The sequence below is a fragment of the Sphaerodactylus townsendi genome, linkage group LG16, assembly GCF_021028975.2.
Source record: "Sphaerodactylus townsendi isolate TG3544 linkage group LG16, MPM_Stown_v2.3, whole genome shotgun sequence".
NCBI lineage: Eukaryota > Metazoa > Chordata > Lepidosauria > Squamata > Sphaerodactylidae > Sphaerodactylus > Sphaerodactylus townsendi.
Window position 1 is genome coordinate 474,694 of NC_059440.1, and position 19,327 is coordinate 494,020.

Genomic DNA, 19,327 nt, shown 5'->3' on the forward strand with positions numbered 1-19,327 from the left:
TCTCTGGAGTAAGGGTGGAATTATTAGATTTTCTGCTTTTAAAGATAACTGTAACTAATCTGGATCAGATCAGAATGGAGGAATGGATTTATGGCAGAACAAGCCCAAGAATAAACTTCCAAAGGATGGCAGAATAATTTTTAATCCCTCTGCAGTCTAATAATAATAGAGTTTGTGTGGAGAAGAATCAAATATCCATGTTGGTTTCAAGGACTGGTGTGATGGTATCTTTTTTTTAAATGATTTTAAGATGTGCAAGCTTCCAATTGGCTCCTGGTTAGGAAAATTTTAAGCATCTGATTTGGAGAGTTGGAATTGTATAACGAGTCAAGCAGACCTGTCCCCCACCAAGATGAACCACCTTTCATGTACAGCCATGTACAATGAGGAGTAACTTGCAAAGGGTAGTTGCTCCCTGGCTGTTTCATGCAGGCACAAAATGAACAGGATGGATCTGAAACTTCTCTGGTGCGCTTCAGTTCGGATGTTGGGTGGGTGGGTGAGGACTGTGGGGTTTCTGTGTGGGTTGGATACACCGGCTTTTTTTTGTGCTGAAACACCTAATTCCCCTCCTGATTAACAACATGGCTTATCCCCTTGATTTCCTTGTCCCTGTGATTTTTGTCCTTGATTTTCAGCATAGTTTTCCAGGAGGTCATTCTCTCTTCTTCACTGGAGGAAAAGCTGGGCAAATTCCACACATGTGCGAGAGTGTTTGAGATAAAAATGAGAAACTGAAACTGGAATCTTTGCTAAGCATTGGCTACAGTTTACTGCATAGACCATACTACAGTGTGTTATCTGGACATAACCCTACACAACAGGGTATCCAGCAAACATAATGCAACCAACTGAATTGCACAGTGGCTTCATTTATTTATACTTATTTAGGTTTAGATTTATATCCCACCTTCCCTCTACTACAGCAGGGATTGTATTGGATTTAGTTAATTATGCATCAACTCAGTCCTATGTGTGAGTGCAATTATAGAAACTTCCCAAGAAATAGTTGTAGGAGGAAAAAACCTTACATTTATTCAAGTATCTTCAATTCACAGAGTTGTTTCAGGTAAGAGGTAGATAGAAAAAACCCCTAATCTGAGGAATTACTTTCCCTAGGACAAGTAAGCATATATTAGATTATAAAATCTAATATATAAATAAATACACCGCCCAGAGTCCTTCAGGGATGGGAGGTTTAAAATCTAATATATAAAAATAAATAAATAAATAAATAATGCACCATCACGTGTGTGGAAGTGAGAGTTGCTTCTGTGGAAGAGGTCCACAGAGGCAGAGAGCCATTGTCCATGTACTCAGGACAAAGGACAGGAGAAATGTGACTGCAGCATTGAGAAGAAAGGAAGTTAGTGGGTGGTCTCCTGGCTCAAACAAAGAGGGCAAGCAAGAGAGGCAACAACATAGTTAGAGTGAGACACACAGCACCCCCCAGTGTCCAGGCATGAAGAAGTCGCTCATTCCAACACTCCCTCTTGCTGCATGTTTTTGAGGTACACAATGTTCAGTTTGTCACACAGGCCTTGGAACTTGTCTCTTGGCAGTGGTTTGGTCAATATGTCTGCTGTCATATCAGTAGGACAGTAGCAAAGTTTCACAGTTCCTTCTGCCTGTAAGACTCTTACATACTGGTCCTTAATTCCAATGTGCTTAGTACCTGGACTGTTCTTTTCAGAAAGAGAAAGAGCTATACAACTCTGGTTATCTTTTAGCATTTGTACAGGTAAGGGTTCATCAATACCAAAATCTTCTAACATTAAAAGCCATTTTAATTCTCTACATGCTTCAGAAACTGACACAAATTCTGCTTCAGTAGATGAGCGAGCAACAATATTTAGTTTACGGCTTGCCCAGCTCACAGCACCTCCCTCTTAGATCTGTTGGTTCTCCAGCCCAATCTGCATCAGCGTATCCCAGTAGTGTCGGATCTTCAGTTGCCGGCAGTTTCAGCTTAAAGTCTGCAGTACCTCTTAAGTACCTCACCACTCTTTTAACAGCAGTCCAGTCTTTTGTGGTGGGTGTGCCGACCCTTCTGGACAATACACTCATGGCTGCAGCAACGTCAGGTCTGGTTGTACAAGAGCTTGCCTGTTGCACCTCTGTAATCATTGTTGTCAAGAAACAAGTCATCAGTAGTTCTTGTCTGTAGAAATAGGAACTCATTGGAATATGCATTGGATTGACACCTTCTAGATTCAGACTCTGTAGCAGTTCCAGTGTTTTCTGCTTCTGGCTAAAAAGATAGCTTCCACCTGGTTCACATTCAATTTGGATCCCGAGGTAAAAGTTGGCATCTCCCAGGTGCTTGACTTCTACTTCCTTGTTGAGTTGGGCTTTAATCTCAGCACAGTCAGTTTCATTTTCATATCAAATAATCAGGTCATGTCAGGATAAATGTCCATCTCCCATTTTTGTGTCTGCTATAAAGGCAGGGGTCAGCATTGCCTTGTTTGAAGCCCTGACTTGGTAGCATCTTGGCTAGCTTATCTGACTAAGCTTTCGCTGTTTGCTTTAAGCCATAAAGTTCCTTTTGGAGTTTGCAGACTAAATGCTTATTCTTTTCGTCTGTGAACCCTGGTGGTTGCAAAAAGGCAGTCTTTACATCTAAATGATCGATTTTCATGTTTCTAGATGCAGCAATGCTTAAGAGCATCCTAATTGTAGAATATTTTACAACAGGAGCAAAAGTCTGATCATTGTCCAATCCATAAATTTGAGAGAATTCTTTCGCCACTAGCCTGGTTTTGTATCTCTCAATTTGACCTTCTGCATCTTGTTTAGCTTTAAAAATCCATTTACAACCGATAACATTCTTACCCTTAGGTGGCAGTCTCAGTTATAGCCCATTACGTTTGGTCTTTAAGTGAAGTGCTTTTCATCTCTTCAAAGCCGCCTCTTTCCACTTCTCTCTCTGCCTTCTAGCTCTAGTGATGTGCCAAAACTCATCCATAAAGCCGGCCCCATGTAGTAACAGTGTCCTTGCAAGGTAAGTAAGTTTCTTGACTGGAACTCCCTTGTCAGGCTGCAATGAGCACCTGAGGACCAAAGTTCTGTCTGCCTCCATAGTAGTCTGTGACTCCTCTGCCTCACCTGCCAGGTTTGGGATTTCCACCGTTGCTCCCTCTTCAGGTTGAGCGCTTGCTGGCATCTGCATGGTTACTTCATCCTGGGACTCTGGGCAATGTAGGATCAGCTGGTTGCTATCGCCACCTCCCTCTGAATGGTCATCCATCACAGCAGTCTCGCCATCTCTGGGTCACTTGCTGAACTGCACAACTCTGCTTACAGTAATTTGGTTAGTGCTTGGATCAAAAATCCTGTATCCTTTCCTTTCTGGAGAATAGTCCACAAATATGCCTTCTTGGGTAGTGGGTCTAGCTTGGATCTTTTTTCTTTTGGTATGTGAGAATAAGCTTTACATCCAAAAACTCTGATGTGTTCTACATTTGGCTTCCTGTTATGCCACAACTCATATGGAATTGGGGTGCTGTGTGGTTTCCGGGTGGTATGGCTGTGTTCCAGCAGCATTCTCTCCTGATGTTTCACCTGCATCTGTGGCTGGCATCTTCAGAGGATCTTCAGAAGATACCAGCCACAGATGCAGGCAAAACATCAGGAGAGAATGCTGCTAGAACATACAGCCCGAAAACCACACAGCACCCCAGTGATTCCGGCCGTGAAAGCCTTCAACAATCATATGGAATTGTTTCTGTGATTTTGGTTGGGAATCTATTTTGTAGGTAAACCACAGTCATGGCTTCCTCTCCCCAGTGCTTGCAGGGAAGGCCTGAATCAATTAGCCTGCACCTAACCATGTCCATTATATAACGATTTCGCCTTTCAGCAATTTCATTTTGTTCTGGAATATGGGCCACAGTAAGTCTGTGTTGGATCCCATATTCCCTCAAGAAAGTGTGCATGGATATGGAATTGTATTCACCACCTCGGTCAGTCTGGAGACACTTGGGTTTTCTATTGAACTTGTTAGACACCATGGCAACATAGTCTCTTAGTTTCTGTTCAGTCTGCAACTTTTCTCTTAACAAATAACACACAGTGTATCTCGAGCAGTCATCAATGAAAGACAACAGATAGATGTTATTACCAGTTGATGCTGGCTTGATAGGTCCTCATAGATCAGAGTGAATTAAGTCAAGAGGCTGCTTAGAGCATCTTTGGCTTTGCTTTGGAAATGAAGGCCTAGTTGCCTTTCCTCTTAAACAACAATCACACAATTGGCTATCATTGGAACAGTCTTTTATAGAAATACCTGTTACCAAGTCCTTGCTTTTCAGCTTCAGGATGGCCTCCTTATCACGATGGGCAAACCTCCTATGCCAGAGCTTCAGAGACTGCTGTTTAGAGGTTATCTTGGCTCTGCAGGTTTGTGGTTCCTCACAGTCCAGTTCAAAGACTCCATTTCTTAAAGTACCTGTGGAATATAGCTCACCATCGCATGAAATAGTACATACATTATTCTCAAAGTGAACAGCAAATCCTTTTTTGACAGTGTGGGCACACTTAGCAAGTTTGCTGCTAGATCTGGAACATACAAGACATTGTCTGCCATAATCTCAGTTCCATTGTCATCCAGTTGGCAATGTAAAGTAACTTTGCCCTTACCAATCACTGGAATCTGTTTTCCATTGGCTTAATACACAATTGCATCCAGCATCTGTGTCTAGTTCATTGAACAAAGCAACATCTGAAGTCATGTGTTTGGAAGCACCACTATCAATTATCCAAGGCTTATATTTTGCATTACTTTGAACCACGTGTGTCACACAGAAGTTGAATTGCCTTTTAGGAGTAAAATCTCTTTGTCTGTGTGATGCAGCAGGGTGAGATGGCTTTCTGCTAGTGTCAGCATCCTCGTTGCATTGACACTCCCTCTGCTGGTGACTGCAACTGACTGCAACTCTTCTTGCCTTTGGGATTGGATTTTCTGGGTTCAAATGGTTTAGTTCCCACCCCCTTGCCTCTGGCTTCCTGGGCAATGTAACTTGAGCCATTCCTCCCTTTGCTCTCAGAGAGATACTCTTGCTGCTTATGAAACTCAGACCTAGTCAGTCCCAGATTCTTATCAAAAGTACAGTCTTTGCCATTTAGAGTTGAGACAAAAGCTGAATATTTCTCAGGTAATGAACTTAAAAGCAGTCCAATTTTTAATTCTTCCTTCAGAATCATCCCAGTGGTTGCTAACTTTTCAATCAAGTTCAGCAATTTTTCTATATGGCAATCAGCATCTCCATTTTCTTGTACTTTGATTGAGAATAATTGTTTGAACAAGCTTACTTTGCTGTTTCTGTCTTGTTCCCCAAAGACCCTTTGCAATGCTGACAACATGTCCTTGGCAGAATTTTGCCCTTTCACATATACTATCTGGGAATTTGTCAGTGTACTAATAATTAGATTGGAAAAGATCCACAGAGACAGAGAGCCATTCTCTATGCACTCAGGACAAAGGACAGAAGAAATGTGACTGCAGCATGGAGAAGAAAGGAAGTTAGTGGGTGGTCTCCTGGCCCAGACAAGGAGGGCAAGCAAGAGAGATAACAACATAGAGTGAGATACACAGCACCCTCCAGTGTCCAGGCATGCAGAAGTCACTCATTCTGACAGATTGGGCAGGTAATAACATGTCAAATATACTTTTAAAGTAAGAAGAGCCCTGCTAGATCAGACCAGTGGTTTAGCAAGTCTAAGCATTGTTTCATTTAGTGGCTAACCAGTTGTGTGGAAAGTCAAGACTCAGGGCACTGAGATCGAGGCCATCCCCTGTCATTGCTCCTACCACAAGTTTTTTTGTTATAGTACAGAGATTTTCAGTTAATAAAACATTGCCAGTATTATTATTAACATCAAAAAGAATAGCCTCAACAAAATTAAACACTACTAGTCATAATGGAAGACAGGTAGAGCACAGAACTTTGTAACCCAAATTTGTTTGTTGGTTTTATGATGTTCTTGATGCATTGTTTTAATTGCATAATTCCCCCTTGCAATTCAGTGAGAAAGGCAGATCATGAATTAATAAATAACTACAATAAATAAACATTAAAGGACCAAGGTCTGTCCTATTAACTGTCCTGTTAATTCCTTTTAGTTCAGAATTGGGATTGACAACAATGAGCAGAATTAAAGAAAGCCACAAATCAAGTGGTCAGTTCTAAACATATTTGTAATGCAATATGAAATCTTGAACATGCACAGAATGTGTTCATATTTTAAGTGTATATTTATATGAGCTATGGATGCTAGTGACAGGTCAGAAGCCCCAATGGTGCATTTAAAGCGCCAAGGAAGGTTCTTTCTCTTTGCAACAACTTTTCAAGCTACGCCAATTAATATTCTAAAGGAGCAGAGTCTGTTTTAATGTGCAGCTGGACACATTTTGTGCATTGGGGAAAACTGTGCCCTGGGAAAGAAGGTCACACACAGCTAGGCATAGGGGGGTCAACAAGGAACTAACAATAAATGGATGGGGGGATGAAGAACTAACAATAAATGGATGGGGGAATGAAGATGAGAAGAGAAAAACAAGAGGAATACAGTCTTACTTTCCTTGTTATTTCTTCTTCCTTCCTTTCACTTTTCTGTCTTTCATAACTGTTAAGCATTGTGAGTACAATATCAGACCAGTCTTTAGGAGACCTGGTTTTCAGATCCTGCTCATCCTACAATCACAGAGTTGGAAGGGGCCATACAGGGCATCGAGTTCAGCCTCCTGCTCAATGCAGGATCAGCCTGCACAAATGTTTGTCCAGTCATGGCTTGGAAACTGCCAGAGGGTGAGGGGCAGCCAATTCCACTGCTGAACAACTCTTGCTGTAAAAAATGTTTTCCTAATATCCACCTTTCCTCCTATCATTTAAATCCATTATTATTAGTCCTATCCTCTGCTGCCAACAAGAACAGCTCCCTGCCATTCTCTAAGGCCGTTTCCCTCCCGGGACCTTTTGCACGAACGGTCCCGGTAACAAACGGGAAGACAGCGCCGCACTGCGCCGTCGTCTGATCAACCTACCTTCTCTGCGACTGTCTGGTGCGTTGCTGAGGCCAGGGGACATGCCCCCCCTGCCCTGCGGGACCGCTCCGGAGTTGCAGGGCAGGGGGACGTGTCTCCAGGCCTCGGCGACGTGCCGGATGGTCGCAGAGAAGGTAGGTCGATCAGGCAAAGGGGGGAGGGATGGCGCCTTCCAGCTGCTGCCGTTTGCATGGCAGCGGCTGGAAGCCGCTGTTTTTCAAAAACCTCACTCGGGGAGCGAGGTGGGGAAACGGTGGCTTTCTGCAGTCCGCCTGGGGAGGAGAGCGAGGGCGGAAAAGTGCGGCTGCCGTCATTCCCAGGTGCGCTTGTACATTTGGCCTCCCGTTCCGAAAGGTAGCCTACAAGTGATGGCCTTTTGAATACTTAGAGAGCTATCATGTCCCCTCTCAGCCTCCACTTCTTCAGACTGAACATTCCCAAGTCCCTCAGTTTCTCCTCATAGGGCTTGGTCTTCAACACCCACCTTCATCCTCCTTGCTCTCATTTGCACCCATTCCATTCTGGCCACATCCTTTTTAAGTGAGACCTCCACAATGGCAGATAGGACTCCCAGCATAGCCTGACCAATATAGTGTACAGAGGGACTATGACATCTTGTGTTTTGGATATTATGCCTCTGCTGATATCCCCCAAGATTGCATTAGCCTTTTTTGTTGCTGCATCAAGCTGACTGCTTACATTCAGCTTCCAATCAACCCATATCCCTATATCTTTTTCACTCACAGTGTTACCCAGAAGTGTATCCTAAACAGGATTACACCTTTAAAAAAAAGAAAATCAGTTTAGACGGGTTAACTTAGCTTAGGATTGTTCTGTGTGTAAGCTTGAGGAAGTCTCAGTCTCTGAGTTCAGTCCATCTCATAAGACTGTTGTGAAGATAAAATGAGAGAAAGATAGAGACATGCATACTATTCTGAGCTTCTTGGATGATGAGCAAGATAAAATGAGCTAATCAAATAAACAGATCTTTCCTTAATTCTCTTTCCTAATTCGAAAATAGTTCTGGAATATGTGCTTATGGATTGGGTGTGTTTGTATGCATTGTTCAACAGAGAAACAATGCTTAGAAAAACCTTGAAAACTAGGTAATTACAAATTTTAACAACATCATTTATGTGCCTGTATTTTAACAATATGTGGCGATTTCTGTGCAACCCTTCACTGCAACTAGAAAGCATCCCCCCCCCCCATCTCTGCTTTCTGAAGCTTGTCAGATATTTTTAGGCGGCTGAAAAGCCTCACTGGGCTCTTTGTTACCCTGATCTATACAGTGGAGGGATTGTTCCAAAAAGAGAGAAGCCCTTTTTGTGCTCCAGGTAACCTTTAACCTCATATAACAAATGGAAGCTGGCCTTTGGCCAAAGTGTTGGGTAGGTTACCAAGAAACGAGTTTTCTGTGAATGTCAGTGTCTGATGGAAGGGGATTGTGGTGAACACGGATAAAGAAAATGTTATGATTCTTGTTTAGCTTGTGCAGCGTGAAGAACATGCTTGCTATAAGAGCTCTGTCTGATTCATTTGCAACAACCTTTCTCTTTAATCCATTCTTTTAATTCCTGATAATCACCATTCAAATACTGAGTGAGTTCATACTATGAATGTGAATGCTCCTAAGCTTGTCAGGTCCTCCCATGGACCCTATCCTGATTGTCCTGGAGGTATTTGGGAGGGGGGCAGGATGTCATGTCCAGTGGCGGGAGCCAAAATTTTTAATAACAGGTTCCGATGGTGGCGGAATTTAAACAGGGGCGCCGGCACACACACGCACCTCCAGTCCCTGTTGGGCAGGGAGGTTGCTTTAGTAACCCCTTCTCGGCACTCAGAAAAAATTAGAAACCCCTTCTAGAGAAGTGGTGAGAACTGGTTGGATCCCACCTCTGGTCGTGTCCCTGATGGTCCTGCCATATGCTGCTTTCCTCATCCTCTTTCTCAAACTCCTGTTGGGAGATTGGCTACTGGTGTGAGTGTGTATATGGCTGCGCCTGTCGGATTCTCACCACACTTCCCACCTTTCCCCCTTCCCTTAGTGAGAACACCACATTGCAACCCTTTGGCTTAGAGACAATGTCCACGCTTCTGCTCTGGGAACTGAGTTCTGTTGTCATGTAAGCTTCAATTATGTCATAATGTCTCTTTCAACTGATTGCACCTGGCTTGGGAGAAGGGGGGGCTCCTAAAAGTGTATCAATGCATAAACCTGCAATACCTTTTCAGATCTATTTATGGATCCTATTTAAGGAGCAGCAGTGGCATAGGAGGTTAAGAGCTCGTGTATCTAATCAGGAGGAACTGGGTTTGATTCTCCGCTCTGCCGCCTGAGCTGTGGAGGCTTATCTGGGGAATTCCGAAAAGTGGTGCCTCCAACCCACACATGTCAGTTGGGTGACCTTGGGCTAGTCACAGCTTCTCGGAGCTCTCTCAGCCCCACCTACCTCACAGGGTGTTTGTTGTGAGGGGGGAAGGGCAAGGAGATTGTAAGCCCCTTTGAGTCTCCTACAGGAGAGAAAGGGGGGATATAAATCCAAATTCCTCCTCCTCCTCCTCCTCCTCCTCCTCCTCCTCTTCCTCTTCTTCTTCTTCTTCTTCTTCTTCTTCTTCTTCTTCTTCTTCTTCTTCTTCTTCTTCTTCTTCTTCTATGTGTGCCAATATCATGCTATAGAGATTCAGTAAAGGATATCATGATTAATCCCAAGTTCTTCACTTGAGCCTGCGGACATGAGTCATGACAGTATTGCCTACGAAAACTGGAAGCACTCTCCAGGGAACCAGGTGGAGATCCACCACCACATTACCTTCCAATCATAGCACGGAAGTGGTGAGCCTGCAGTGGCTTCTAACCTTCCGGGACACTCTTCTACAGCTTCTTTGGTGCCGATATAGACTTCTCTTTTGGCCTGAGTCCTGCATTTCGCTTTCGTCTCGGTGCCTCCTTCCAGGCGGATTCTGCATCTGGGCTCCCCTACGGCGGTGCTTCCCACTCAGCATATACATGCAACAGCGCTCCTTGGGACTGTTCTGCATTGCTGAGTAGCACAGCCCTCCACACACTCTACCCACCTCTCTCCCTGTGGAGCTCCAAGGGCTGAAGGGCAGCATGGGCATGCCTCCCTGTCCCTGTGGCGCTCCACAGGGAGAGAAGGTAAGTGTGGGAGGAAATGGAGGCACCGAAAAGTGGTGCCTCCAACCCAGTTTGCATGGTACCAGCTGAGAAACGCTCAAAAGTCTTGCTCATTGAGAGAAGCAGGGAAACAGCATTTCTGCCCCGGTTGGGGGAGGGGAAGCACGATGCTGCCTTGATGCAGAGGTGGCAGCTGTGCCATCAGCACCCCTGGAATGGTGTTTTTTACCATTCTAGGGGCTCTGTTTTTGGCCCATGCAGACTCCATCTGAGTGGCAGCAATTCTCCAGGATTTGTCTCTGAATCAGACAGTTGGTGGATCAAGGTCACTGCTTATCCCTCCATCTCCTAACTGCCAAAGAGGAAACATGGAAAGAGCCAAGGAAGGCTACAATGGTGACTAGCACTTTTGACAGTCAGGGTCCCCAAGCCAAGCAGGGGAGAGTGTGGCTGGCTGAGTCCTGACTGTGTGGCTGGTTGGTTCACTGTCATCTCTTTGCCACAGGAAGGTTTTGAAGGTTGGCAGCACAGGATGTAAGTTTGAGATTTATGAGAATCTGACAGGAAATACTGACTGGCAGCTCCTCCTTTCCCTTAAAAATCTTCCTTTAAAAGGGTAAGAAAAACTAATCAAATTAACTATATTTTTATCCAGGTTTTTCCTGTTGCTAATTTTAAAAAGAAGTATCATTTCTAGAATTACAGTGTTGTAAAGCATAACATTTGGTTTGATCCATCACATTATTATTATATTAGGTCAGAATAAATAATCTGTGCATGTAAAAATTACACAAGAGTCAAGTACTAACACTTTAGAAGTTAACAAAATTGATTCCAGCAGATGCTGCCATGAGTCAAGCTACTTCTTCAGATGCAAGGTATGGTGGGTGGGTGTTCCTTTGACAGCAGAGTTCATTCTAAGCACTTAGTTTTAAATGGAAGAAGGAGGTACCTTGTGATGTGTGTGGTGAGCTGCAGGGATATTCCCCCCTCCCTTTTTTGGTCTTGGATCAGAAATTACTATGTGATCTTACCATAGCACTAGTGATAGAAGAGAGCACATTTTCAAAATACAAATTCCCTCCTGGCTTTCTGTTAGTAGCCTGAGCATTTTTTCTATTCCCATCTATTGCACTGAATACAGCATTGCCCATGTCTTCTCCAGAGATTTAGGGGCCAATGGATAACAATATCGGATAGCAATCTGATTGTCCACACTCTGAACCATCACTTCTGAGCCCTTTCGACAAGTATCAAAGGTGTAACTATTTATAGATAATACATTCATTAACAATTAATAGAGGTCAACATAATTTTGTTTAAAAGAGTTGTTGATTATATATGTGTATTGTATATGATTATAATATAAAGAAAACATGTCTATAATGTTTGGGGAGGCATCAATTTGTACTTTAGCCCCCCTTTAAAAAAATCTGGCTCTGACCCTCTTTTGCACTACCAAGTTTACAGAATGCAGGGTTGATCCCATCAACCATTTGCTGCTAGGAGCAGAGTCATCTTCAACAAGCTGGCAGGTAAGGCACCAGAGGTCCTCCCAGATCAAACTAGAAACCCGTGGGGGGGGGGTGTGCTACTGTGCTGTTTCTTACTTTGTGCTCATTGCTGGACTCTGCATCCACACACCATCCTAAACCTCAACACCGCTGAGTAGCAACAGACACCTGCACTTCCTCCCAAGGCTGTTCATGTGCTGCCATCAGCAGGTAGCCTGTGCCCACTTAACGGGGATATTTCCTTCAAAAGGCAGAAAACAGCTCATCTTTTTTCAAGTCCAGAACGAGATCCCCAAACACTCAATCATGTCACAGAATGTCATACAATGACAGCCTGGAGAAGTACATTTCCAATCTTTCCTGCTAACTGGATTTTTTTTGCTACATATCTGTTATTTTAGCCCCAAATTCTTGTTCCAGTTTCACTTTGCCCTTCTGCAAATTAAACAGACGATTCTATATAGTTGTGTCACTATCTTTTTTGCACTGAATCTTCCCCATTCCTCCCCCACCATAAAATGTGACCACATTTGGGGAAGGGCTTAATGGTAGAGCATATGTTTGGCATTCACAAAGGCCCCAAGTCCAGTCCATGACATCTCTAGTTAAAAACACTGTGCAATATGTGATGAGAAAGACCTCCATCTGCCCAAGACCCAGTGGAGTCTCTGCCAGTCTGTGTAGACAATATAGACCTTTGTGGAACAAGAATTTGGCTGAGTATACGGCAGCTTTATGTGTTTATATATTCATTGTTTGCCCACAAAATATGCACATTTTCAATGGGATTTTTGTATCAGTAAATCAACATGATCAAGTCCAATCCAATCAATCATTTATTATGGTCATGGACTAGCAGAACAAAACATACACTTAAAGAGTGCTTATAACAACACACACACACACAATTCTCCATTAAGATGTTTATATTTTTAAAAGCAGATTTGTGTAACAAAATCAACACAGACTCTGTGTAGCTGCACAGAATCTGGCAACTCGAACAGATTCAAGGAGGTATACTATTCTTCTGATCTTCTTGGGATTTTTTGGAGGATGGGTATTGTGGGAATGGAGCCGAAATGCCTAAAAATTGTATTTAATATCAAGGAATATTGAGTTTGTAAGAACCAGAGAAATGAACCAAAGATTTGAAGAATCAAAATGGGGTTTCTGTATAGAGATCAGCAGGCCTGCATGTTAGCAGATGGTCAAACTGCATGTTAGAAGCTTGTCAGTGATTATGCAGGCAAGCAAAGATAAATATCTTTAAGATCTTGTCACTAAAGGTTAATATGTGACAGAAGACATATACTTCATAGCTTTGTTAAAACTAGTTATAGGGTATAGCTACACGAATAATCAGATTTATAAAAGAGATCAGAGGTTAGAATAGGAAGGACTGTGATTAGTTAATTGAAATGTGTTTTTCTTTATGTTAAATGAACACAGAAATGATAATGAGAGATTTATATTACTGGTATTCCACTATAATTCTATTGTATTAGAATCAAATGGTATAATGTTTGTATAATCTGTTAAAGTAAAATCATGTTTTAACATTCAAACTGGGAAAAGGGAATTTTATTATCTTAAGGAATGCATGTAAAACTGTATACCTTGGAGAGGCGGCATCTCTTTCAGGATGCAAACATAGTCGTTTCCGCTTCCGTACGGCTTCCATAAACGACGGCCTGCCTGGGTGGTAAAAACGCCGCCTTCCCAGGTCACCGTTTCCGCTCAGGCAGGCCGCTGCTGCAACCTTGAATGCGCTTCCCTCCCAGGATACGCGCTGCCAGGGTCACCGCCCTAAACAACAACCTCTCTTTATAAGGGTTGTTGTTAGAGGAAGGGCTTCCCTGCTGGCGCAGTGCGGCAACCGCGCTACTACCGGAAGACGATCTCGTCACCCTCCTCACCGCTTCTACTACACGATGTCCTCGCCGTCGCCTGTTGAAAGTCGTTATTCACACTGTCCCTCCTCGACCTCCAGGGTCGGAGGGCAGCGTGGGCGGGGCCCATCTTGGACACCTGTAATTTACCGCATTGTTACCGCTCACGCCTGTTGGAAATAGAGTCTTCATTTCATCGTCCTCCGACTCAGCCTGAGGGCAGCGTATGGAAGGTCACCCTCCGCGCTTCTACTCACGATGTCCCTATCGCTCGCCAGCTGGCCGTCTGATTCCCACCTCCAGGGTCGAGGGCAGCGTATGGAAATGCCGAGTCTCAACACTCGTCCTCCGACCTCCAGGGGTCGGAGGGCAGCGCGTAGGGCCCACGGCCAGCATAATGCTTAATGCGACGATTTCATTTAGTGACATCGCGGAGTAGAACGGAGGAGCTCTCCTCGCGGCAGCATTGCGGCGCCACGCCGCCAGCACTCTTGGCTGCTGGGTTGGCGCAAGGAGGCCGTATGAAAACGCCTTTTAGAAAAGTAGGAAAACTGGTTATTCCTGGAAATCCAGAAAAGGCAGAAGTTAGTTTATTGCCCTCTCTGACATAAGGGAGAGGGACAAAACACAGGAGCTTGCGATACAGAGTAAGCATGGACCTAATGTCCAGCATTTGTGTTAATGTACACGTAAGAAACAGGCGCAGATGCTTTACGGGATTCTTAAGGTTCAGCGCTTATAGCACGTGAAAGGGGTATGAATCTTATGAGATATGTTTACAGGTATGATTGTATGATGTATGTATTCTTTGTATCTATAAAGACTGAGGTCTTTCATATATGTATGTGAGTGTGTTCCTCTCTTTGAGTAGCACCTAGAGTATGTGCCTCCCTTGGGAGGGGTCACCTTCTGTCAACAGAGAGAATTCATATCTCTAAGTTACAGTAAAACTTTCTGTTTGTTTCTGATGTCTGATGCTTTTGGGGGGCTTGTTTCCTAACCTATCTTTTCTCAAGACAGCTGCACAGGGCCGGGCATGGGTTCTGGCCTCACAGTATAATGAATACAATTACACACACACACACACACACACACACACACACACACACACACACACACACACACATCTAAGGTTATTATAGAAAGGGCAATGCAGCAGCACATGAACCGATGTTTCATTTAAAACCAGCATATCTCTTGTATATAAAATCTGACATATACCAATTTACAGGTCCTACACATTACTCGCTTAAACTTTGAGATATAAAAATGTAAAACATCCACATGCAACACAAGTGAGTATTGAAAATAACAGTGAACCACTAAGAACACAAATAGTTGACAAACATAGAAATGAATAGAGAAAGAAATGGAAGTGGGCAGGTTGACTGGTGCACAATCCAGCAAGATATGCAGGGAAAAGGAGAGGAACACAGAATGGTGGTGAGGGTGGATCATGGTGGGGGTTGGATACAGAATACTTTTTCCATGACTGGAAGGGGAGTTGTCATTTCCACAAATTTCCCTTCCTGTTGCAGACCCCCAGTTTCCCCCTCAGGCTGTTGTTGTGGGTCCTCTCTTCCCCAGCAACAGCATCTTGTGAGCTGCAGAGGGAGATGTTACTAATAATGCTGGCTTGTTGACTAAAGGGAACCTCCACACGCAGAGGCAGTCAGCCTATGAATACCAGTGTGTCAGGATCCTGGGATGCAGCAATGAGCAAGTGCCCACCACAGATATATGAAAGAAGATCTTGGATTGGATGTACTGCATGTACCTTTGGGACCACCTTACCCCATATGTAAGGCTCTATGGGCTCTATGTTTGGCGGAGGCCAACTTACTGGTTGTCCCCGGCCCCTTGATGATTGGGCTGGCCTCCACTCAGGCCAGGGCCTTTATGGCCCTGGCCCCTGCCTGGTGGAACACACTTCCTCCATCTGTCTGGGTCCTGCAGGACCTTGGGGAGTTCTGCAGGACCTGCAAGACTGAGTTGTTCCACTGGGCCTTTGGGGGGGGCGGCCACTGATTACGCCCCCTTCTGTTCTCTATTGCATCTGGGGTCCCCTAACATCGGTGGGACCCACTGTCCCTCACTTTTTGGGGAGGGTTTTCATGGGGATTTTAATTGCAAGACGCCGCCAATTCTCTATTGATCTCTGTATTTTAAGTTTTAGCATTTATGGGTATTGGAGCCTATATTATTTATTTATAATTTGTATTTTGCTTTATAAAGCCCGGCTGGCCATTGGTTGTATTGTGTCAGTTTAGGCCCCTGCAGCCTTATTGGGGTTGCTTTTCGCTTCTGCGTTACTAAAGTAATGGGGGGTAGAATGGGTTAATTGCAATACTGTCAGTCTCCACACTGTTTCTTGAGAATGATTTCATTTCCCAGGTGCTGCCCAAGGTCAGTGGCTGGGCATCTTCACTGTTATCTCCTTTGCAATGAGCTCCTGGCACTCAAGGAACATGTGTTCGGATTACAGGGGTCTCAATGCTGTTTCCGCTTTGAATAAGTACCCGTTGTCCTTAACCAAGGACTTGTTGGCCAACCTGGGCATCTGTTTACTAAGTTCGATTTGCGTGAAGCTTATTACAGAGTGCATATGGAGGAGGGCCATGAACATCTAACCACTTTCAATACTTGCTATGGACAGTTTGAATATTTAATTATGCCTTTGGGGCTCTCAGGGGCCCCTGCTGTGTTTCAGAATCTGATCAATGGGATTTTGGATGACTTGCTGTTTAAAGGTGTTGTTGTTCATTTGGATGATGTGCTGATTTACTCCCAAGATGAAAAATCCCATTGGTGCGTGAGGTTTTGCAACGTCTCCTTTTGAACTCTCTCTTTGTCAAACTTCCCAAGTGTGAGTTTCACAAGCCCCAGCTGGACTTTCTAGGTTACAGAGTATCGGCAGCAGGGCTGGAGATGGATCCGGCTAAAATTGCGGATGTGGTCGCCTGGCCCCCTCCTCGGACCTGTAAACAGCTGCAGTTGTTTTTGGCTTTGCTAATTTCTACCTTTGCTAATTTTCCCTCCCTGTCTCTGCCTTTGACTGATCTGCTGCGCACTAAAGGGTTGGGGCCTGCTGCTTCCCGTCCTGGCGCTCCTTTGGTCTGGAGCTCTGCCTGTCAAGGTGCTTTTGATTCTCTGAAAGCTCTGCATTTACCTCCGAACCTGTCCTTGCTCACCCCAACCCGCCCCTACCCTTTGTGGTTCAGGTGGATGCCTCGGACGAAGCGTTAGGGGCCGCTCTTCTGCAGAAGGGGGAGGATGGGTGCTTATACCCCTGCGCTTACCTGTCTCGCAAGTTTTCAGGGGCTGAATTACACTGGACTGTGGGTGATAAAGAGACTTGTGCTATTAAGACAGCTCTTTCTGTGCGGAGGCACTTCTTAGAGGGAGCGGAGCATCCCTTTGAGGTCTGGACCTGTCTGCGCTTTGCTCCCCCAGTCGCCTCTCTACCAAGCAGATTCGATGGACTGACTTTTTCGCGTGGGTTCGGTTTACTGTGCATTTTTTCCCAGGAAAAACCAACCGCTTGGCTGATGCCCTGTCCTGCTTGCCAGATGGTGGAGTTACTGCTTTCCTGCACTATTCTGTCTCCCACTCATTTGGGGATGGCAGTCACCTGCTCACAATCGAAGGCGGAGCCCCAGCCATCCGTTGCTCCTCTGTCACACCTCCTCTCTGCCTTCTTGGAGGCAGGTAAATCTCCAGTTTCTCGGGAGGAGGATGGAGACGACTTGCAACTGCATGATGGTGTTTGGTGTCGTGGCTCGCTAATTTATGTTCTGCCCCTGCTGCACTCTCAAATCCTCCTCCAGGGGCATGATTCCAAGTCTGCTGGTCACTTTGGCTTTGAGAAAACGCTGCATCTCCTGAGATGGCAGACTTGGTGGAGATCCATGCACAAGGACATTGAGGCTTATATTAAAGGCTGCCCCGTTTGTGCCATGGCTAAGACTGTCCGGCTAAGTCCCAGGGTCTCCTGCAGGATATTGCATTGCCTGATGGACCCTGGAAGGTTATCTCCATGGACTTTATTACTGATTCACCCCCGAGCCATGGGAAGGCTGTGATCTGGAAGGTGGTGCATTTGTTTTCCAAGCAGGCACATTTTATCCCTTGCGCTTCCATTCCCACAGCCCAGAAGCTTGCAGATTTGTTTATGCAGCATATTTATAAACTGCACTCTGCCCCCCAGAAAATAATCTCTGACTGGGGCAGTCAGTTTGTATCTAAATTCTGGAGAGCCTTTATGAAGCTTTCGGGTATTGAACAGGGGGTGTCTTCAGCCTACCACCCGCAATTTGATGGAGAGTCGGAGAGGTCCAACCAGACTTCGGAACAATATCTCCGGTGTTTTGTCAATTATTAGCAGGATAATTGGGTGGAGTTGTTGCCCTATGCAGAGTACGCATACAACAAGTCTATGCACAGTAGTACTGGTAAAACTCCTTTCAAAGTGGTGAATGGCAGATCTGCTCCCCCTCTGCCTACCCTGTGTGTGGGGAGTGCTGCAGGGCCGGAGGTAAAGGACTGGATGCAGTCTGTTTCTGAGCAATGGCCATCCATTCTGTCGGCGCTGCAAAAAGCGAGAGACTCTTACAAGCGCCAGGCTAATAAACATAGATGTGACTTCCCTCTAATGGTGGGCGACATGGTTTACTTGTCCACCAAGAATCTTCGGGACATACATAGACCGGCGAAATTAAGTGCCAAATATATTGGACCATTTAAAATCATTCGTGTTATTAATCGGGTCACTGCTAAACTTGAATTACCTAAGGCATTGCATAAAATCCACCCTGTGTTCCATTGCAGCCTGCTCAAGAAGACGACTTCTCCCGATGTCTGGCATCCCGAGAGGAAGACTCCGCCTCCAGTTTTGATTGATGGAGAAAAACACTTCGAAATCTCTGCCAGTCTGGATTCTCGCTTCTATCGAAACCGCTTGCAGTATTTGGTCTCCTGGACGGGGTGTTTACCTGGACAGAATTAATGGGTGTTTGCTGAGAATGTGAAAGCTGCCCGCCTCATTAAAGCTTTCCATCGTTCCTGTCCAAGCAAGCCAGGGGGAGGGCCCTAGAGGGAGTGGAATGTCAGAAGGCCTGCTCATATTGGGGTTGCTTTTGCTGCTTTCTGTATAATGGGGTGGTGGTGGAATGGGTTAATTGTCTGTCTCCACACTGTTTCTTGAGAATGATTTCATTCCCAGGCACTGCCCAAGGTCAGTGGCTGGGCATCTTCACTGTTATCTCCTTTGCCATTGTTTTAGGCGCGCTTTCCCAGGATGGGGGGTGCAAGCCGTTTTAATTACTGGATCTTTGCGCATGTAAATCAGTTCTGGCTTTGTCCAGGGAAGATCCACAAGCTGTTGATTAAACTGCTGTTTTACACAAGAGTTTGTCTCAGTCTTTGGGATTCTGACATGTTGTCATGTTATGTTGTACACTGCCCGGAGCATTTCGAGGGAAGGGCGGTATATAAAATTAATAATAAATAATTTTATAAATAAATATAAATTTATTTATATTTATTTATATATAAATGTATATATAAATTTATAAATAATAAATAAATAAAGATTCTGATGTTCCTATGCATGTGAAGTGTTGCAGGAGGCCCAAAAAGAAGCACTTTAATCTAGGAAGCTTTAGTCCAAATTCCCCCTGTTCCAATCACACTTTAGTGATCTTTTTTTACTAGCTGGGAATGTCAAACTCTCAGGCTGAAC

General features: G+C 44.6%; 1 protein-coding gene across 4 annotated transcripts in view; it reads right to left on the bottom strand.

Annotated features, from left to right (window-relative positions):
• Positions 1-19,327, bottom strand: part of WSCD1 (WSC domain containing 1) — a 98,078-nt gene that overhangs the window by 51,508 nt on the left and 27,243 nt on the right. Inside the window, exons 1-2 of one of the 4 annotated variants that reach the window (XM_048518752.1) lie at positions 18,375-18,554; positions 4,289-4,450 (exon numbers count right to left, since the gene is read on the bottom strand). The exons of 1 other annotated variant lie outside the window; for it this stretch is intronic. The gene's annotated coding sequence lies outside the window, so the exon portion shown is untranslated. Of the gene's footprint in view, positions 1-3,108; positions 3,251-4,288; positions 4,451-18,374; positions 18,555-19,327 lie in introns of those variants that run through there. 2 more of the 4 variants (XM_048518755.1, XM_048518756.1) reach the window with 2 other exon arrangements.